Below are 15,924 nucleotides of genomic sequence, written 5' to 3'. Positions count from 1 at the left end.
GATGGATTGGTGATAAAACCTACAGCCTGCATTCCATAGAATGAGTTGGCCTGTGTGTGACCCGAGATAGCGATAGCCTGGAGGAGTAGAACAAACCCCTCTTTGTCTTTAATCATCTTAAAATCTGAGAAACTAAGCCTGGGGGTAAAACAACACCCAGTTCACATAACTCACAAGATGAACCCAAGATGATGCCCAGATCTGCCGGGGAAGGATTGAACCAGCCACGACTAAGCATTTTAGTGTTTGCAATATAAGACCCATGATTCCTCTGTAACGTTGGGCTCTCAAAGATTACCGATGGGTGGTCGTTGACCAGCTTCATTATTGCAATTTTTATCGATAATAAAGATTGATTGTTTGAAGAAATAACAAAATAAAGAATTAATAATGAAGAATCTTTCATTACAAAGAGCTATGAAAAGGCGGTCGACGTCACTGGCCATCGCTGGCCATCGCCGATCCACTTTTCATTTTCCATTTGTTTTGTCTTACACACCTGGTTTCAATTGTGGGCTCACTTTATTGTATTTGGTCTATTTTTGAGTAAATTACATTTATTTACTCATGTCTGCTATCCTGCGCCTGACTCCTCTACACAAGCAACACACAGGCCTCATTACAGAATTACTCACCTGAGAATGGAGTCAGCAGGAGCAGACGCCCTCCCTATGGCGATAGAGGAGCGCGTCCAGCAGCACGCGACCATATTGCAACGTTTGGGCACTGCCATGGATCGCGTGCTGCAGACAATGGATCGTTGGGAGAGAGGAGGAGGTCGTCCAGCACCTGCACCAGCCCCACTACAGCAGGCCCCACTGTCCACCCATCCTTCACCCGGTCCCAGCGGGATTCGGCTCGCGCTCCAGAGTGAGTATGATGGGACGGCTGTCGGATGCCAGGGGTTGCTACTCCAGCTGGAGCTCTACCTGGCGACTGTACACCCGGGTCCTTCGTCACGTGAGAGCCCTTGTCTCCTGCCTCTCAGGCAAAGCCCTGGAGTTTACGTAGAGTTCACCTGCCGCTTTTGGGCAGTTTTCGACCACCCGCCTGAGGGTCGAGCGGTGGGTGAACGTCGTTCCACCTGAGGCAGGAGACGAGGAACGTGCAGGATTTCACTTTGGACTTCCTGGCCGCCAGCGTGAAATAGAACGACAGGGCCCTGATCGATCACTACCGGTGCAGTCTGCACGGAGATGTCCGGATCGGGGCCTGTCAGTTCCATCCCCCAACACCTCTGCTCCGACGCCCATGGAGCTGGGAGGTGCTGCACTTAGGGCGACCGGAGGAGAGGCCATTCCCTGCTGGTCGATGCTGGGGGGGGGGGGTTCCTCAGGGAGTCGAGGCAGCAGGCAGGGCACTATCGTGTCACCCCAGGTGAGTCGACACCAGGCTCACCCAGAGCCCCCAGTTGCTCACATGTATGTGTTTATTACATTTCCTGAGTTTTCCCCGCATTCCCAGCATAAGGCACTAGTAGATTCAGGCGCAGCTGGGAATTTTATTGACCGTTCATTTGCCCATAGTTTAGGGATTCCCCTCGTTCCTGTGGATATGCCCTTCCCTGTGCACGCCCTAGATAGTCGACCATTAGGGTCAGGGCTGATTAGGGAGGCCACCGCTCCACTAAGCATGGTCACGCAGGAGGGTCACAAGGAGAGAATCAGTCTCTTCCTTATTGATTCTCCTGCGTTTCCCATGGGGTTGGGCCTACCCTCGTTGGTCTGTCATGACCCCACTATTTCGTGGCAACAGAGGGCTCTCAAGGGGTGGTCACGAGAGTGCTCAGGGAGGTGTGTAGGGGTTATCATCGGTGCGACTACGGTGGAAAGTCCAGGTCTCCACGGTGCGCATCCCCTCAGAATATGCCAATTTGGCTCTCGCCTTCTGTAAGAAGTCAATGCACGGGGCGCGCTTCTTCACTAAATTGGATCTCAGGAGCGCTTACACCCTGGTGCGTATCCGGGAGGGGGACGAGTGGAAGATGGCATTTAGTACCACCTCAGGGCACTATGAGTACCTCATCATGCCGTATGGGTTGATGAATGCTCCATCAGTCTTCCAGGCCTATGTTGAGAGATTATCCGGGACCTGCACTATACTCGCACCGAGCATACTCGCACTACACGCGCCGAGCATGTGTCCCTGGCGCGCAGGGTGCTTGGCCGACTGTTTGAGCATGAAATGTACGTCAAGGCTGAGAAAAGTCTGTTCTTCCAACAGTCCGTCTCCTTCCTAGGGTACCGAATTTCCACTTCAGGCGTGGAGATGGAGAGTGACCACATTTCAGCCGTGCGTAATTGGCCTACTCCCACCACGGTAAAGGAAGTGCAGCGGTTTCTAGGGCTTTTGGTCACCTGAAGGCTCTGGTTACCTCGGCTCCCGTGCTGGCTCATCTGGATCCCTCTTTGGCGTTCATAATGGAGGAGAACGCGTCCTAGGCTGGGAAAGGAGCCGTGCTCTCTCAGTGCTCAGGCACGCCACCAAAGCTCCGCCCCTGTGCTTTATTTTCGAAGAAGCTCAGCCCGGCTGAGCGAAACTAGGATGTGGGGGACCGGGAGCTCTTGGCTGTTGTCAAGGCTCTGAAGGCGTGGAGACATTGGCTTGAGGGGGCTAAACACCCTTTTCTCATCTGGACTGACCACCGCAATCTGGAGTACATCCGTGCGGCGAGGAGACTGAAACTTCGCCAGTCAAGGTAGGCCATGGTCTTTACCCATTTTATTTAAATTCTGTCCTACAGACCAGGTTCCCAGAATGCTAAGACAGACGCACTGTCCCGGATGTATGATACAGAGGAGAGGTCCATGGATCACACTCCTATACTTCCGGCCTCCTGCCTGGTGACACTGGTGGTGTGGGAGCTGGACGCGGATATTGAGCGGGCGTTATGCACAGAGCCCACTCCCCCCCAGTGTCTAGCTGGGCGCCTGTACGTTCCGTCAGCCTCCTCTGGTCATCCTGGCATCGGTCGGACGGTGTGTTGCCTTAGTGGGAAGTACTGGTGTTCCACCTTGGCCAAGGACATGAGGGTTTATGTTTCCTCCTGCTCGGTGTGCGCCCAGTGCAAGGCTCCCAGGCACCTGCCCAGAGGGAAGTTACAACCCCTACCCGTTCCACAACGGCCGTGGTCGCACCTGTCGGTGGACTTCCTGACGGATCTTCCTCCCTCACAGGGCAACATCACGATCCTGGGTGTTGTGGATCGGTTTTCTAAGTCCTGCTGTCTCCTCCCTTTGCCCGGTCTCCCTCACGTCTTCCGGCATTCCGGGGTGCCTGAGGACATAGTCTCTGATCGGGGTCCCCAATTCATGTCCAGGTTCTGGAGAGCGTTCATGGATTGTCTGGGGGTCTCGGTCAGCCTCACCTCCAGTTTTCACCCCGAGAGTAATGGGCAGGTGGAGAGAATAAATCAGGATGTTGGTTGGTTTCTGCGGTCATATTGCCAGGTCCAGCCAGGGGAGTGGGCGGCGTTCATCTCCTAGGCAGAGATGGCCCAAAACTCACTCCGCCACTCCTCCACTAACCTTACTGGGGTATCAGCCAGTTCTGGCACCTTGGCATCAGAGCCAGATCGAAGCTCCTGCGGTGGACGAATGTTTTAAGCACTCGGAGGAGACCTGGGACGCCGCCCATGTGCACCTGCAACGGGCCGTGAGGCGGCAGAAGGTGAGCGCCGAGCGTCACCGCAGTGAGGTCCCGGTGTTCACACTGGGGGACCGGGTCTGGCTCTCGACCCGAAACCTGCCCCTCCGCCTGCCCTGCCGGAACCTGGGTCCGCAGTTTGTGGGACCAGTCAAAGTCCTGAGGAGACTGAACAAGGTATGCTACAGATTACAGCTTCCCCCAGATTACCGCATGAATCCCTCATTCCATGTGTCTCTCCTCAGGCCGGTGGTGGCTGGTCCACTCCAGGAGTCTGACGTACGGGGGGTTCTCCGTCGAGGGGGCCCCGGTGTATGCTGTTTGAGCCATCCTTGACTCGAGGCGTCGGGCGAGGGGCCTTCAGTAGCTCGTGGAGTGGGAGGGGGACAGTCCGGAAGAGAGATGCTGGGTGCCGGTGGAGGACGTCTTGGACACTTCGTTGCTGCGGGAATTCCACCGTCTCCATCCGGATCGACCTGCGCCTCGTCCTCCGGGTCTTCCCCGAGGTTGGTGTTGGCGCGCGTCAAGGGGGGGTACTGTCATGACTTCCAACGAAATCCGTCTCCTTGTTCAGACAGCGTTCGGCGGTCGACGTCATCGGCCTTCTAGCCATCACCAATCCACTTTTCATTTTCCATTTGTTTTGTCTTTGTCTTACACACCTGGTTTCAATACCCCAATTACTTGTTCATTATTTAACCCTCTATTCCCCCATGTTTGTTTGAGTAATTGTTTGTATGTAATATGGTCCGTTATGTGGGCTCGCTTTATTGTATCGTATTTAGTCTATTTTTGAGTATATTACATTTATTTACTCATATCTGCTGTCCTGCGCCTGACTCCTCTACACAAGCTACACACAGACGTCATTACAGCTTCCACTAAAAAAAATAAGTAATGGTAAAAGAGTCAGACAGACAGTGAAAGTAAGCACAAGTGTTGGCTGTTTCTTGATATGTACTGAATCACACCTGTTTGTTCAATTGTGGTGTGGTCATTGAAAAACAATACATGTTTTATTCTCACTGTTACTTAAATGTACAGTACCAGTCAAGAGTTTGGACACACCTACTCATTCCTGGGTTTTTCTTTATTTTTACTATTTCCTACATTGTAGAATAATAGTGAAGACATCAAAACTATGAAATTATACATATGGAATAATGTAGAAACCAAACAAGTGTTAGACACATCAACCTATATTTTATATTTGAGATTCTTCAACGTAGCCACCCTTTGCCTTGATGACAGCTTTGCACACTCTTGGCATTCTCACAAATACCTTACTGACATAAGTATTCAGACCCTTTGCTATGAGACTCAAAATTGAGCCCATTGATCATCCTTGAGATCGGAGTCCACCTGTGGTAAATTCAATTGATTGGACACGATTTAGAAAGGCACACACCTGTCTAAATAAGGTCCCACAGTTGACAATGCATGTCAGAGCAAAAAGAGAAAGGATTGTGTCGAGGCACAGATCTGGGGAAGAGTACCAAAACATTTCTGCAGCATTGACAGTCCCCAAGAACACAGTGGCCTCCAGCTTACTGTTCCATCGATGTGGATAGGGGGGTGTTCCCTCTGCTGTTTCCTGAAGTCCACAATCATCTCCTTAGTTTTGTTGACGTTGAGTGTGAGGTTATTTTCCTGACACCACACTCCGAGGGCCCTCACCTCCTCCCTGTAGGCCGTCTCGTCATTGTTGGTAATCAAGCCTATCACTGTTGTGTCGTCCACAAACTTGATGATTGAGTTGGAGGCGTGCGTGGCCACGCAGTCGTGGGTGAACAGGGAGTACAGGAGAGGGCTCAGAACGCACCCTTGTGGGGCCCCAGTGTTGAGGATCAGCGGGGTGGAGATGTTGTTACCTACCCTCACCACCTGGGGGCGGCCCGTCAGGAAGTCCAGTACCCAGTTGCACAGGGCGGGGTCCAGACCCAGGGTCTCGAGCTTGATGACGAGTTTGGAGGGTACTATGGTGTTAAATGCTGAGCTGTAGTCGATGAACAGCCATCCTTCCCAACCAACCACCCAACTTTAGTTTTAGCCTTTTTTTCCATAAGAAACCTTCTGTCTAATGTAACCATACCAAACGTAACCAATCATACAAATTTGAGAGGTCCGGATTTTCATTTACTTTACGTTTATTATGGTACGTCTAGTCTATGAGACCAGGCTGCTATATTTATACATCTATTTATATCTGAGATACTGTATAGTGGCGGTTTAATCAAATTTAAACTGTTAGTGATTATCGTAATTTCTCACCAAGATAATTATATTTCACATCTGTTATGACATTAATGAATGGTCTTTATTGTGTTGTTCCCAGGCCTCCTCAGGTTTCCAGCACTTATCACAAAAAGGCTGTGTACACATTAGCCTGGGAACCCCCAGTCACCCCTCTGTCAATTGGTAAGCTCTTAAGTCTATCTAAGTGTGTGTACTGTATGCTGAGCACTCTCTGACCCAGCAACTTCTGCGAGTGGGCGTTGTGCCAAAGCCATGAGTCAGCAGAAAACATCTCTTGACGCTTTTGTAATATACTCCATAATTGAGTTGAGAAAACGCTTACCTCTCTCCCTGAGCCGTTCATTGGGAAATCAAGATGGTGGAAAGTTAATTTTACCAGCTTCCGGCAGATGACATTTTGATTACCATATCCGTCATTCAGCCTTTTGAAACAGTAAACATAATTGCTGCTGTGTGAAGGATCTGCTGATGGTTTCTAAACCAACAAAGACCATGGTAATTTGTTTAGATACTTTTTGCTGGCGTGGCTCCTCCTCCTGCTGGTGGCCCAGAGTGGCATGTGAACATTGAGATTGAGATGTGACCTCTTGAGGGTTATCGTTGACTGATTAGTGTTGTGTCAGACTTTACCATAATATACGCTGGATGAGTATGATGGTCTGTATGCCTTTGCAAGTGTGTGTGTGTGTGTGTGTGTGTGTGTGTGTGTGTAACAGTCAGTGTGTAATGTCCTGGTGGAGCAGGAGACTCTATAGCTGTGCTGGAGAGGGCCTCATCCTACAGCATAACCCCTGGAAACTGACAGGAGAGGCCACAGACATTGACAGGGTCATCAAGTACACCAACAGCATCATGGTAAGATGGAGATGCTCTCTACATTTATTTATTTATCTATAACTTTTCAGCAGGACCCTCTACATAACTCCCTAAGTATTTTACCCAGTCACTGCATGTGGCGATGTGCAATTGAATATAATGGTGTTAATTTGAATACATTTTGAAGGTCATGTTCTATTTTCTGCAGCACAAGCTGCCACCCCACACAGATCTCAGCTGGAAACCAGATGGTAAAGTTGTGGACATTGGCAATGAGGACGGGAGAGTCGTCTTCCCTTAAACTGTGTATAGGCCTGGAGAATTAACTGGAGGCAACTGTCATCTAAAATGATTGATGAGTGCATGTCTAAAAGGAGACTGTAGCTGTACTGACGGTTTTACTGTCAAATGTATTACGAAGTTTAAATGCACTTTGGGAAAAAGTTATTTGAATGTGGTCATTTTATTTATGTATCCATTTTAACTAGGTCTCAACGTGCTTAAAATTATATTGGGGCAACTATAATTCCTGGTGTTGTCTCTCTCAGGTCCATAGAGGTGTACCAGGTCCGACTCTCAAGCTGCTGTGTACCATCCAGCAGCACCATAAGATCATCAACGTGCTGCGCTGACACCATGACCACAGCTCCCTGCCCATGCTGTAGAACCTCCTGGCCTCTGGATCCAGCAACGCCGTGGTCTAGGTCCACGACCGCCGTCATAGGTGAGGGGAGTTCCCCTGGTGTGTATGCTGGTGCCGAATCATATTTTGAGATCTGAGTGTTTAAATCTCCTGTTGATATGTTGTATGATCTGTGTTAAAGACAAGAGTGCACATCTCAAGGTATGATGCAGAGGGTAAATGGGGTGCAGAGGCAGCAGTGAGCCGGCAGAGGGCTCTATTTGGAATGGTAGCAATGTAAAACGAATGGTTTTGGAAGATATATGTTGAGTGTATGAAACATTACGAACACCTGCTCTTTCCATGACATAGACTGATCAGGTGAATTCAGGTGAAAGCTATGATCCCTTATTGATGTCACTTGTTAAATCCACTTCAATCAGTGTAGATGACGTGCCATTCAGAGGGTGAATGGACAAGACAAAATATTTAAGGGCTTTTGAACAGGGTATAGTAGTAGGTGCCAGGCACACCATTTTGTGTCAAGAATTACAACACTGCTGGGTTTTTCACGCTCAACAGTTTCCCCTGTGTATCAAAAATGGTCCACAACCCAAAGGACATCCACCCAACTTGACACAACTGTGGGAAGCATTGGAGTCAGCATGTGTAATGTTTTTTTCAACACCTTGTAGGGTTAATGCCCTGACAAATTGAGTCTGTTCTTAGGGCAAAAATGGGGGACACCTACTCATTCAAGGGTTTTTCTTTATTTTTACTATTCTACATTGTAGAATAATAGTGAAGACATCAAAATATAAAACAACACATATGCAATCATGTAGTAACCAAAAACTGTTAAACAAATCAAAATATATTTTATTTGAGATTCTTCAAAGTAGCCACCCTTTGCCTTGATGACAGCTTTGCACAATCTTGACATTCTCTCAACCAGCTTCATGAGGTAGTCGCATGGAATGCATTTCAATTAAAAGGTGTGCCTTGTTAAAAGTTAATTTGTGGAATTTATTTTCTTCCTAATGTGTTTGAGCCAATCAGCTGTGACAAGGTAGGGGTGGTAAACAAGAGACTGCCCTATTTGGTAAAAGACCAAGTCCATATTATCTCAAGAACAGCTCAAATAAGCAAAGAGAAACGACAGTCCATCATTACATTAAGACATGTAAGACAGGTCTACCGTCAATCACGGATGGTGGCCATATTGAAGCATGTGGGCACGGCAGACGGGGATAGGGATTGATTGAATATGTCCGTAAACACACCAGCCAGCTGGTCTGCGCATGCTCTGATGACGCAGCTAGGGATGCCATCTGGGCCGGCAGCCTTGCGATGGTTAACACGTTTAAATGTTTTACTCACGTTTGCCACGATGAGGGAGAGCCCACAGGCTTTGGTAGTGGGACGTATCAGTGGCACAGTATTGTCCTCAGAGCGAGCAAAGCAGTTGTTTAATTTGTCTGGGAGCAAGACGTTGATGTCCGCAACGGGGCAGGTTTTCTTTTTGTAATCCGTGATTGACTGTAGACCCTGCCACATACGTCTCGTGTTTGAGCCGTTGAATATGCGACTCTACTTTGTCTCTATACTGAAGCTTTTCTTGTTTGATTGCCTTGCGGAGGGAATAGCTACACTGTTTGTATTCGTTCATGTTTCCAGTCACCTTGCCATGATTAAAAGCGGTGGTTCGCTCTTTCAGTTTTGCTCGAATGCTGCCATCAATCCATGGTTTCTGGTTCGGGAAGGTTTTAATAGTCACAGTGGGTACAACATCACCTATACACTTGCAAATAAACTAGCTCACAGAATCAGCGTATACGTCAATGTTGTTGTTCTTAGACCTTTAGTTTTACATATCTACCATATACAGTGCATTCAGAAATTATTCAGACCCCTTGACTTTTTCCACATTTTGTTATGTTACTGCCATATTCTAATATAGATTCAATTGTTTTCCCCCCCATCAATCTACACACAATGACGAAGCAAAAACAGGTTTTTAGACATTTTTGCACATTTAAAAAAATACAAACCTGAAATATCACATTTACATATGTATTCAGACCCTTTACTCAGTACTTTGTTGAAGCACCTTTGGCAACGATTACAGTCTTGAGTTTTTGGGGTATTGTCACATTGTATAAATGATTGGAGACAGGCACAGGAATACGTAATAGGGGGTTTTAATACTCTACCCAAAAATACATGCCATGAAAAGCACGAGGACAAAGCCCAAGACAAACACGTATACAAAACACAGGGATGTAAACCCAAACAAAAGAGCGAGGTTAAACCTCTAATAAATACCCATAGTAATAATGCACAGGACGAGACCTGTAAACAATGCACGGGACGAGACCCGTAATAGCGAGTACACAATACAAGCAGCATGAAAGCCGAAACAACAAAGCACAGATACTCACAAGACCAACGGACATGGGAACAATAACCGACCAAACAATGGTGAACAGAGGGCACATATACATAGAATTACTAATCAAGGGGAACGGGACCATGTGTCCGTAATGAAACAGTTCAGTGACACCTAGATGCCGGTGACGTAGACTCCGGAGCTGGTGTTCGGAATGAGCAACAGTACCGGAGGAATCCGTGACAGGTATGACGCTTAAACCTTGGCACACCTGTATTTGGGGAGTTCCTTCCATTCTTCTCTGCAGTTCCTCTCAAGCTCTGTCAGGTTCGATGGGGAGTGTTGCTGCACAGCTATTTTCAGGTCTCTCCAGAGACGTTCAATCGGGTTTAAGTCCAGGCTCTGGCAGGGCCACTCAATGACATTCAGAGACCTATCCCGAAGCCCCTCCTGCGTCCTCTTGGCTGTGTGCTTAGGGTCGTTGTTCTGTTGGAAGGTGAACCTTCACCCCGGTCTGAAGTCCTGAGCGCTCTGGTACAGGTTTTCATCAAGGATCTCTCTGTACTTCATTAATCTTTCCCTAGATCCTGACTAGTCTTCCAGGCCTTACCGCTGAAAAATGTCCCCACAGCATGATGCTGCCATCCCCATGCTTCACCATAGGGATGGTGCCAGGTTTCCTCCAGACGTGACGCTTGGCATTCAGGCCAAAGGGTTCAATCTTGGTTTCATCAAACCAGAGGATCTGGTTTCTTATGGTCTGAGGCTCTTTAGGTGCCGTTTGTCAAACTCCAAGCGGGATTTCATCTGCCTTTTACTGAGGAGCGGCTTCCGTCTGGCCACTCTACCACAAAGGCCATATTGGTGGAGTGCTGCAGAAATGGTTGTCCTTCTGGAACTTTCTACCATCTCCACAGAGGAACTCTAGAGCTCTGTCAAAGTGATCATCGGGCTCTTGGTCACCTCCCTGACCAAGGCCCTTCTCCCCCTATTGCTAAGTTTGTCCAGGCGGCCAGCTCTAGAAAGAGTCTTGGTGGTTCCAAACTTCTCCCATTTAAGAATGATGGAGGCCACTGTGTTCTTGGGGACCTTCAATGCCCCAGAAATGTTTTAGTACGCTTCCCCAGATCTGTGCCTCGACACAATCCTATCTCTGGGCTCTACGGACAATTCCTTTCAACCTCATGGCTTGGTTTCTGCACTGACATCCATTGTCAACTGTGGGACCTTATATGGACAGGTGTGTGCCTTTCCAAATCATGTCCAATCAATTGAATTTACCACATTAAGTTGTAGAAACATCTCAAAAAACATCTCAAGGATGATCAATGAAAACAGGATGCACCTGAGCTCAATTTTGAGTCGCTAGGCAAAGGGTCTGAATACTTATGTAAATAAGGTATCTGTTTATCTGCACAAAAAAAACTGTTTTCGCTTTGTCCTTATGGGTATTGTGTGTAGATTGATGACGACATGTTTTTATTTGATCCATTTTAGAACAAGGCTGTAATAAGGCTGTATATACTGTAGAAGGCTGTAACATAACAAAATGTGGGAAAAGTCAAGAGGTCCGAATACTTTCTGAATGCACTGTATACACTGTGTATACCATTACTGTCCCGTTTGTATATGATATACAGTGAGGGAAAAAAGTATTTGATCCCCTGCTGATTTTGTACATTTGCCCACTGACAAAGAAATTATCAGTCTATAATTTTAATGGTAGGTTTATTTGAACAGTGAGAGACAGAATAACAACAACAAAATCCAGAAAAACACATGTCAAAAATGTTATAAACAGATTTGAGTCTGTGGTGTACCGAGACTGTGGAAAGGTGACATCGCAGGTACTCTGCAGGAGGCCCCTGGGAAAGGAGAGCTGAGTGATCACCTGCTCTCTGTTGCATGTATGGGTAAAGAGCACTAATTTAAAGTTGAAATGTTTTCATATTTTTTCCAGTTTAGAATGCATATTTACAATATTAAGCTCTTCTGATTCAGCAACCACCTAGGCAATTAGTCTAATTTGTTAACATTTACCCATCTTCATTAATAAAACTGCATGTCGATGTAAAATTGCACTGTGTAACGCAGGTAGTGAAAAAGACGGTTCCTCTGAATAGCTGACTTTATGCTAATGGGACACGCTGTGTATTTATCAAATCAAATGTATCACCCTGTTATCTCGCCGTGGACTCCAGCTTCGACGCTGCCAAGGTAATCGCAAAGAAAAATGACCCAGTTTTACTGAAAGACGCCCGCCAGTCTGGCGAAGATCTCTGGTGAAAGTGACCTGTCCCATTCACTCTACCTTAGAGGTGCCAAAGACCTCTACCTTAGAAATGGCTATCCGTACTATTTGCATTGTGTGCCCCCCCCCAACCCCTCTTTTTACGCTGCTGCTACTCTCTGTTTATCATATATGCATAGTAATTTATGTACATACTACCTCAATTGGGCCGACCAACCAGTGCTCCCTCACATTGGCTAACAGGACTATCTGCATTCTGCATTGTGTCTCATCTGAACCAACTGTAATGTCTCTTGTCCTCTTCCAGCTTCTGACACAACTGTCCCTGTACGTGACCCTGGGCACAGTGCGCTGGTTGTTAGGTTACTGGGGTGTGGCACTAGAAGAGCTGTTGCAGGGCGTGGCCAGATGAAGTGAGACGGGCAGCCTGCTATTTCCTCTAGGTCGGTGGTCACCAAACTTTTCAAGTCAAGATCACATTCGCATTTCATAGACTGACTAGGTGAAAGCTATGATCCCTTATTGTCACTTGTTAAATCCACTTCAATCAGCTGAAGTGTACCTTCAATTTAGAAATTTTACTTTTATGATATCTTAGAGGTGCATGGGGGCTGCCTTAATCAACGTCCATGTCGTCAGCGAACTGGTGTTGTTGGGGTATTAACTGCTTTGCTCAAGGGCAGAACAGCACATCTTTCCACCTTGCCTGCTCTGGGATTCGAACTGGCCCAACTCTCTTAACCACTAGGATACCTGCCACTATCCTAGTATCCAATTTTTTTTAATTGTATTTTAATTTTACCCATTTTTCTCCCCAATTTCGTGGTATCCAATTGTTTAGTAGCTACTATCTTGTCTCATCGCTACAACTCCCATACGGGCTCGGGAGAGACAAAGGTTGAAAGTCATGCGTCCTCTGATACACAACCCAACCAATCCACACTGCTTCTTAACACAGCGCCATCCAACCCGGAAGCCAGCCGCACCAATGTGTCGGAGGTAACACCGTGCATCTGGCAACCTTGGTTAGCGCGCACTGCACCCGGCCCGCCACAGGAGTCTCTGGTGCGCGATGAGACAAGGACGCTAGGCCATGACCTCCCGGTCGCGGCCGGTTATGACAGAGCCTGGGCGCGAACCCAGAGTCTCTGGTGGCACAGCTGGCACTGCAGTACAGCGCCCTTAACCACTGCGCCACCCGGGAGGCCCTACATATAATTTCAACAGACAACAACAAATCTTAATATACAATTGATGTTACAGAAAGGTTAGTTATTTACTTATTTTCTTTACTGTAATATAATGCATTGACAACAAGTCAATTGCATGGATTCACACCCTGATCTGTTTCACCTGTCTTTGTGATTGTCTCCACCCCCCTCCAGGTGTCGGCCATCTTTCCCATTATCCCCAGTGTACGAACTAGCCATGACTGACCAAGCAGACCCTGGCCAGCTGTGCAACGCCATTTCCTCCCAAGGAGCCTCCATTGGTAGGCACAAGGAATTGGCTTAGCACCATGACCGGGCGTTGGACATGCTGCTGGAGCAATTCCGCTGGTTGTCTGGGGGGAAGCCTGCCACGCTGTAACCCCACGGTTACCACCCCGGAGCCCAAGACAATCCTTCCCACCTCGTGCCTGACGACGGCACTCAGCTTGGGTATAGGGAAACAGGTCCGGGAGGCGCAGCAGTCCCAGCTGAACCCTGGGAGGGGCTCAGATAACTGGATGTTAGTGCCTGACGCTGTCCACTCCGCAGTCCTGGAGTGGGCCCATTCCTCCAGGCTTGCCTGTCACCCGGGCTCTCCTCGGACACTGGCCTTCGTGCGACAACGCTTTTGGTGGCCTGCTATGGTTCCGGATGTTGCCATGTTTATCGCTGCCTGCACGGTCTGAGCACAGAACAAGACTCCTCTGCAAACTCCGGCTGGTCTTCTCCAACCACTGCCTGTCCCTCACTGTCCCTGGTCCCATATATCCCTGGATTTTGTCACGTGTCTCCCCCGTCTGAGGGCAACACTGCCATCCTGACTGCGGTCTCTCGGTTTTCCAAAGCCACCCAATTCATTCCTCTCCCCAAACTACTGTCGGGCAAGGAGTCGGCCCAGCTTATGGTGCAGCACATCTTCCGGATCCGTGGACTCCCGGTGGACATGGTCTCCAACCGGGGTCCAAAGTTCTCGTCACGGTTCTGGAAGGCATTCTGCACACTCATTGGGTCGTTGGCTAGCCTGTCCTCTGGATTCCACCCCCAGTCCACGGGCCAGTCGCAAGCCAACCAGGACTTCGAGATGACTCTTCGCTGTCTAGTCTCCGCCTGCCCCTGACCCTGCCTAACGACATGTACCTTTGCCCCACCTCTGGATTATTAACCTCTGGCCACCCTGACCCTGTGCCTGCCTGCCGTCCGGTACCATTGCCCACCTCTGGTTTACTGACCCCTGCCTGCCTTGACCTGTCTATTGCCTGCCCCTGTTGGATTATTAAACCATTATTTATTTGACGTTGTCTGCATCTGGGTCTTAACTTCAAATCTGATAGTCACCTTATACAAGTAATTGGGAGTATGGCTCTATGGTACACTGTCCATCTCTCAGCACATATCAAAGCTGCAGGCTAAGGCTAAATCTAGAATTGGTTTCCTCTATCGTAATCGCTCCTCTTTTACCCCAGCAGCCAAACTAACCCTGATTCAGATGACCATCCTACTGATGCTAGATTAGGGAGACGTATTTTATAGATTGTCAGGTAAGGGTGCTCTCGAGCAGCTCGATGTTCTTTACATTCGGCCATCAGATATGCACTCTATACTACTCTGTAAACTGGTCCTCTCTGTTTACCCCTCGCAAGACCCACTGGTTAATGCTTATTTATAAAAACCCTCTTAGGGCTCACTCCCCCCTATCTAAGATACCTACTGCAGCCCTTATCCTCCACACACAACACCCATTCTGCCAGTCATATTCTGTTAAAGTTCCCCAAAAGCCCACACATCCCTGGGTAGCTCCTTTTTTCAGTTCGCTGCAGCTAGCGACTGGAAGGAGCTGCAACAAACACTCAAACTGGACAGTTATCTCAATCTCTTCATTCAAAGACTCAATCATGGACACTCTCTTACTGACAGTTGTGGCTACTTTGTGTAAGGTATTATTATCTCTACCTTCTTTCCCTTTGTGCTGTTGTCTGTGCCCAATAATGTTTGTACCATGTTTTGTCCTGCTACCATGCTGTGCTGCTGCCATGTTGTGTTTTTACCACGTTGTTGTCATGTTGTGTTGCTACCATACTGTGTTATCTGTTGCTGCCAATGTTGTTGTCTTAGGTCTCTCTTTGTGTAGTGTTGTGATGTGTGTTTTGTCCTATATTTTAAATATACAGTTGAAGTCGGGAGTTTACATATACCTTAGGCAAATACATTTAAACTCAGTTTAATTTAATCCTAGTAAAAATTCCCTCTCTTAGGTCAATTAGGATCACCACTTTATTTTAAGAATGTGAAATGTAAGAATAATAGTATAGAGAATCATTTATAATAATCATTCAGCTTTTATTTATTTCATCCCACATTCCCAGTGGGTCAGAAGTTTACATACACTCAATTTGTATTTGGTAGCATTGCCATTAAATTGTTTAACTTGGGTCAAACATTGCAGGTAGCCTTCCACAAGCTTCCCACAATAAATTGGGTGAATTTTGGCCCATTCCTCCTGACAGAGTTGGTGTAACTGAGTCAGGTTTGTAGGCCTTCTTGCTCGCACACGCTTTTTCAGTTCTGCCCACAATTTTTCTATAGGATTGAGGTCAGGGCTTTGTGATGGCCACTCCAATACCTTGACTTTGTTGTCCTTAAGCCATTTTGCCACAACTTTGGAAGTATGCTTGAGGTCATTGTCCATTTGGAAGACCCATTTGCGACCAAGCTTTAACTTCCTGGCTGATGTCTT

This window comes from Oncorhynchus kisutch, linkage group LG6 (genome assembly GCF_002021735.2).
Source record: "Oncorhynchus kisutch isolate 150728-3 linkage group LG6, Okis_V2, whole genome shotgun sequence".
In the NCBI taxonomy this organism is placed as follows: domain Eukaryota; kingdom Metazoa; phylum Chordata; class Actinopteri; order Salmoniformes; family Salmonidae; genus Oncorhynchus; species Oncorhynchus kisutch.
The sequence above is the reverse complement of the archived record's forward strand: the minus strand, read 5'-3'. Positions refer to the sequence as shown.